Genomic DNA, 6,251 nt, shown 5'->3' with positions numbered 1-6,251 from the left:
GCGGGGAGCGGCGGCGCGGGGCCGGGGCGCGCGCTGGGTGCTTTTTCTGCGTGTGGGGGGGAAGGGGTTCATTGTTGTTTGCTACCATAAACGGTGCAGAAAGCGCCTTGGCCCTCGCTGAGGCAGAGACCTGAACCTGCGTTAGCCGTTTTGCTCTGTCCTAGATTTTGTTTTCGGCAATGGCAGCTTGAACGTTGTGTAATGTATTTGCACGCTCTTTTGGTTTTGTTTGGCTGACTTCTGATAGAGCTCAGTGAGAGTTCTGGGTGGAGGCCTTCAAAAGGGCTCTTAAGAGACACCTCTGCTATATCTCTTTGCACATGTCTGTTTTTCAAGTATTCATAGTGAATGCATGCCCTGAGGGTTTTTGAGGATCTTGGCTGTTAAACTGAAGTATTGACCAATAGTTCTTTATGATTTACTTCTAGATTTTTTTTTGTTGTTGTTGTTGTCACTACAATAAGGTTTTCAGGGTATTGGTAGAGCTCTTGCTCTAAGAAGTTTACTGTCAAGTGTTCTTATTGTGGTGCTACTTTCTTTAGTCTTATTTTAAATCAAGAGTGGGTGTTTTGGTTGGTTGGTTGGGTTTTTTTAGGTGCTTTAGTTTCCACAAGGATGAATTCAAGGAAGCCCTTGGCTTTTTAGAAGGAGGACAGGCTAGACCTGGACAATTAAAGCTGCCAATAGGAAGTAGTATGCTGGTCTTAGCTGTGCAAACCCTGGTGGCCTGGCACCTCTTATCTGTGTTTGGGGAATGGTGATGCGCTTTAGCTATTCCATTGTTAAGAGCGAGAATAAAACATACAAAAGGGGAATCTACAAACGGAAATTGGGAGATGTGTCTGAGGCTTTATTTGAAGGATGAAAGTTTATTTAAGCTAAGAACTGATCTGGAGAACTACTTCTCTAGCAGACTGTATTAGATGTGTATGTTGGTATCCTCACATTATGGTATATTCTCCTAAATACAAGTATGTTGAAATGAATTTTTGGTATGCCTAATTTTATTACTCTTGCCAGAAGAACTGGTGGAGTGTTGCCTTTACCTGTGGTTTTTGTCTAACAAAAGGTAGTCATTTGTTTCCTTGTTAGTTGTTGCTGTCCAGGTGTTTGACAGCTGTGAGATATTACCCTAACAAAGCAAAAATTACCTTTTGTACTTGATGGGATGGGAAACATGTATTTTGAGAATTTCTAACCTTAGTTAGAAGCACTGCAGTTCTTATCTCAATTCTTTTCATCTAATAATCTTCTACTTAGTACAGTTTGTGTTGCAGCTGTCTCTTAACACTATGTAATCCCTGTACAGGGATTCTTGAATGTGAACAGCGGGARGAGGGGGGCAAAGAAAAAGGAATGGGGGAGGGAAAGAAACCTTCAATGCAGAATTTCCCGAGTTCTGTAATGGGGAGTATTTAGTGTTGTCATGCAACCTTCCATGCACCATGAACACTGATTTGACAATGGTAATGATGTATTATCAGAAAAATTCATTTTCTTTTCAAATTTGTTCAGCCAGAAGGGAAGATTTGGTTATCAGGAAGTCAGCAACAGTTTAGGAATTACTGATCTAAGATAAAGTAATAATGTGGGCTGTGTCTAAAGAAGACTAGAAATAGTTTATTCTACTCTTCTAGTTACTTAAGTCTATGCTTTCTCATATTCTGTAGAGATGATTTCACTATGTACACCATGGCCTTATTGATGTTAGACTTTAAGCAATGCAAAACTAACTGGGAATATACACCTTTCCAAGGGAGAGCACTGAAGGACAGCTAAGATACAGAACTTAACACACTTTAAAAAGCAGCTAAAACAGTCTCTGTTTTTTTATTGCAATTCTAGGTAAGTAGCCATTACTTTTTCTGCTGGGGTAGAGCCTTTCAGAGCAGGATTTTCTTTTCTCAGTGTAAATTTGATTATAGAAATCAGCCCTCAAGTATTCTCACTTTGGGAAAACATGGGATAAGCTAATTACGGTTAGTCTACAAAAATAAGATGATCAGCTCTATTTGTTCCATCTTCAGAGCCCCTGGAAGTCCAGAGGAAATTTTGTCCTGCTATTAGAAAACAGTCTCTTCCAAACAGAAACAGATCCGATTCCTTTTCTCATGTGACTATTAGGACAGAATTATAAAAGACCCATAAAAGTTTAAAGCTCAATATTTTCATAATACTATGAAAAGATGTGTTATGCAATAATGGCAAAATAGTTCAACATGAGATATGCATGACAGTACTGCTTTTGCTTATGTCCAATTCAAGTATGTGAGACGAATATTTTAATGAGTAGACAGGCTGTACAGATACCTTGTGCCCCAGACCTCCTAAATCCACTGTAAGTTTTGAACAGGATTATTTTAGCACTGGAACAGGTTGCCCAGAAAGGTTGTGGAGTCTCCTTTTCTGGAGATATTCAAAGCCCGCCTGGATGCAACCCTTTCTAACATGCTCTAGAAGACCTTTCTTGAGCAGAGGGGTTGGACTAGATGATCTCCAGAGGTCCCTTCCAACCTTACTGATTCTGTGGGGTTTTTTTTGAATAACCAAAACATATTTATTGCAGCAGATAGATTTTTTTCCTCACCCTTGTAGATTGTAAGTCATGTTTTTCGTAAGGTTTTTTTTTTTTTCATCTGAGTTTTATGTACTTCATGCAGTGCTCTGCACCTAGAATTCAATGTACTTCAGATAAAGTTTTGGTTGTACATGGTATATAAACCATACTTTAGATTACTACATGTTTTCACTGAAGCTGTATCTTTTTCTTCAGTAAAGTTGATTCTTAGCATTTACTTGAATTATGGATTAAGCTCAATTCTAATTGCGAACTTACTTTACAAACACCAGAACTGTTTCAAGTTAAACCATAGATATCAGGGTATTTCAACTAAGTTCTCAAACTAAATTGCACTGGAAAACCCTATCATGCCCTCTGAAGAATGTATGTATATGGATGAATGATGCTGAAATTGTCTAGGGCTGCATGTGCTCTCAAGTGGCTTTGAGATGCTACTTGAAGATCATTTCAACAATGGAGAAGAATGTGGGAGGATGTGCGTGTGCTATCTGTATGGGGTAGGATGTCTGCAAATTCTCATGAGTTGTGAGTATGTGCCTGCTGTGGAATTTCAGTGCTCTCTGATTGGGACTTAGTGGGGAGGGAGGCTGCAGAGGCTTTCCAACTGCAATAGATGTTGAAAAAGAAGTTTGCAAATACAGAGCTGAAACTGAGGCTTGCAAAGAGCTAGAACTGTATGCATCTGGGTTATCCAGATTGCCTCCTTTGCCACTACTTCCACCTTCTTCCTTCTGACCTTCGGAGATGATTCTACTCCAGGATCGTTCTTCCTGTCAGCGAGATACTTGCTTAGGCTCGCATCTTGGGAGGGAATATGAGGGGAATGGGCCGCAGAAAATGGTTCAGTCTCTCTCTGCCTTTCTAAGCAACAACTCCTGTTGTTGCTGTTGAAGGCCAAATGTTAGGCTAGGTGGATATGGTCAGGTCCATAGGGCATTTCTTTAAGATTTGTTATTATAAAGTAAATGTTTTAGAACAAACAGGATGTTGAGCACTTTTTTTTTGTAATAAATTTTTACTTGCTTTGCAGATAAAATACATCTCTTTGAAGGATAGTTGACTGCAAAGCAACAAATGTACATGTGCTCCACGTATTTTATGATGCTTTTTTTTGTGGTGACTTAAGTACAAAAAAAATTGCTTGTTGTGTCATGTTTTTTCTGATGGCCTTTTTGTCTTCCCATGTGTGAAAAATACCAACATTGAAAGATTTCCATTCTTCTGATGAGCAGTGTCTTTTGCAGCTCCATTCATTACTCTTCTCATGGCTTAAAAGGGACAGGAGGGATCTTGTAACTACTAATACATATATTGTAATGCAAGGAGCAGGAATCATGCAAATGAATGCTTCTGTTGTAGCTTATATATGTTTACATGATTAAAAAAAACTGTGACTGCTTTGGCAATGTAGCTGCAACAGAGGAAACCTGACACGGATCTCAGAAGGCTTATTGGTAGATCTGAAGTGGCTAGCACATTATAGACAAGGAATGGTATGGAGACCAAGCTAACCAGCCTTCTCAGTCCAGTGTCATCTTTGGTGCAAGATGTGCACCTGTTTCCAGTTCACCGAGCAGCGAGGGGCAGGGCAGGTGGCACTTAGCCTGCTAACTGCTGCTGCAGCTGCCAGTCTAGCAGTGACGTTGCTGGAGCTGGCGATGGGACTGGGTTACGAAGGCTTTTGCTCATCCACAACATGGGTCAAGGAGGAGTAACAAAGTTTGTGTGGCAGTGTACAGTCGTCGCTTGTTAGCCTGTGCACAGCTGATTAAATGCTTTGCAGAGTCATCCTTACACAACGCTGATTGTGTCCATTGGGGTGCTTTCTTATCCTGCTCTCTTTCGTGTTTCTATTAATCAAGGCATTCCAGGTTCCTGTTACCTAAGGAAAAGTTGTTTTTGTTTCTGTCCTTTTTTTCCTGTTTTGATTTTGCTCTGTTTTCACATGAGGTTACTTGTTCAATTTCTTCACACCTGGTAGCAATTACTGCATGTGGGCAGGAGTTTCAGTTTAACTGCTTTGTTCCTGGGGATTATGGAAATATCCACTTTCAGTGCTCACTATGCCTCCTTGGCATATATGCAGTACTTCAGGAAGTGTCAGACTTCTCATTGTGAGCTGTGCTGATCTGTATATGTGCCACAATTTTCATACATTTTAGACCTATTGGACTTGCACAAAATGAATGTGTTTGGGGACGTCTAGGTAGAAATATAGAAGCCCTGTGTTGAGAAGACAAATTTCAGACAGACACATAGCTGACATTGAGAAATGCTGCCTTTAATACAGGAAACTGAATGTTTTAGCTTTACAGCAATGAAAGAGAGCTGTATGGAATGAGATCAAAGGTCTACTCAGTGTGCCTCCTTCACCCCCCTCCTCCTCTCATCCTGTCTTGCACTGATCATAAGTGGATGTCCACACACTCCTGTGAAAGGAATAAAAATTCTTAAGCCTTCCATCATTATTAGGCTGCAAGATGTAAGTTTTCTGTAATAGAGCTTAGGTGGAAAAATTCACCTAACCTGACTGCTGTATATTTGCATCAGTGAAGGGCCACAAAGTAACTTCTTGATCATGTGATAGTGGATGCTCTCTAGAGCTAGATGACTTGTAAATACTCGATTGACCTTGGAAGTCAGTCTGTTCTTCCTCCTACGTGCTCTAACTTGCATCAGAATCAAAGTTTCCCATCCAGATTCCCTAGTTCAGACTTGGTGACCCACATTTGACTTTGGAGGGCTGCTGCTCGAATAGACTTACTGCTAAAAATACGTAGTCAGAGACCTCATAATATAGTGGAATAATCTTTAATAATGATTGTACCTGTAAGTTTTGTAGTGATATAAACAACATGGTGAATCATAGGGTTATCACATGTTAAGTTAATGTAGGGTATTCAGATCCAGTTCTTGCAAGTGAATGCTTGTCTGTCACTATTAACTGCTGGCAAAGTGTGTCTGCAGGAAGCTTCTTCAGTATTGCAGAACAAAGTTTCCCTTTGAGGAAGTTAAATGTTTCAGTTACAGGTAGAGGAGATTTAGAGGTTTCACCAAAATTGTTTTGGCTGTTCTGAAAATTGCTTGTAGTGTTGAAGTGTAATCCCAGCAATAAGGGAAAAAGGCTAGAAAAATAAAATATACTTTGGCAAAACCTTAGATTTTTTTTCCCATCATTATGAAAACATAGCATATTTTTCCTTTGGCAGTTTATCATCTTGGGTGGACAGTGCTGACTTGTGTACTAGGTTTGCTTTTTACCAAATAAAATGCCATAAGCTGGCAAAGTAGAAACCTTATTTCTACTTTTCCTGTTTTAAAGCCTGTTTGATAAATACTTATCACCACTTTGTTTAGCTGATTTTTAATTATGGCCACAGAAAGCAACAGACTCAGTAAGGGCTGAATAAATAGAGTAAAATTTAGCAAGCAGAATACAAAAATATGTGCTTGTAATTTAGATGTCTGTCTTACCACATTTGTTGATGTATTTTTAAGGCAGTTGTATGTGTCACACTTCAAATAAAAACAAAAGACGAAATCATTCATTTGTAATGGCAATAGTTCAGCGCTGTAATTAATGAGAAGCTTTCTGAGCTACAGACTAGGATCTTGGACTTATTTCACCATTCAGGTGACAGCAGAAAGTCAGGTTTCTGTAATGGCTGTA

This window comes from Rhea americana, unplaced genomic scaffold (genome assembly GCF_003343005.1).
Source record: "Rhea americana isolate MKP2758 unplaced genomic scaffold, rheAme1 scaffold_37, whole genome shotgun sequence".
NCBI lineage: Eukaryota > Metazoa > Chordata > Aves > Rheiformes > Rheidae > Rhea > Rhea americana.
This window is presented reverse-complemented; position numbering follows the sequence as displayed.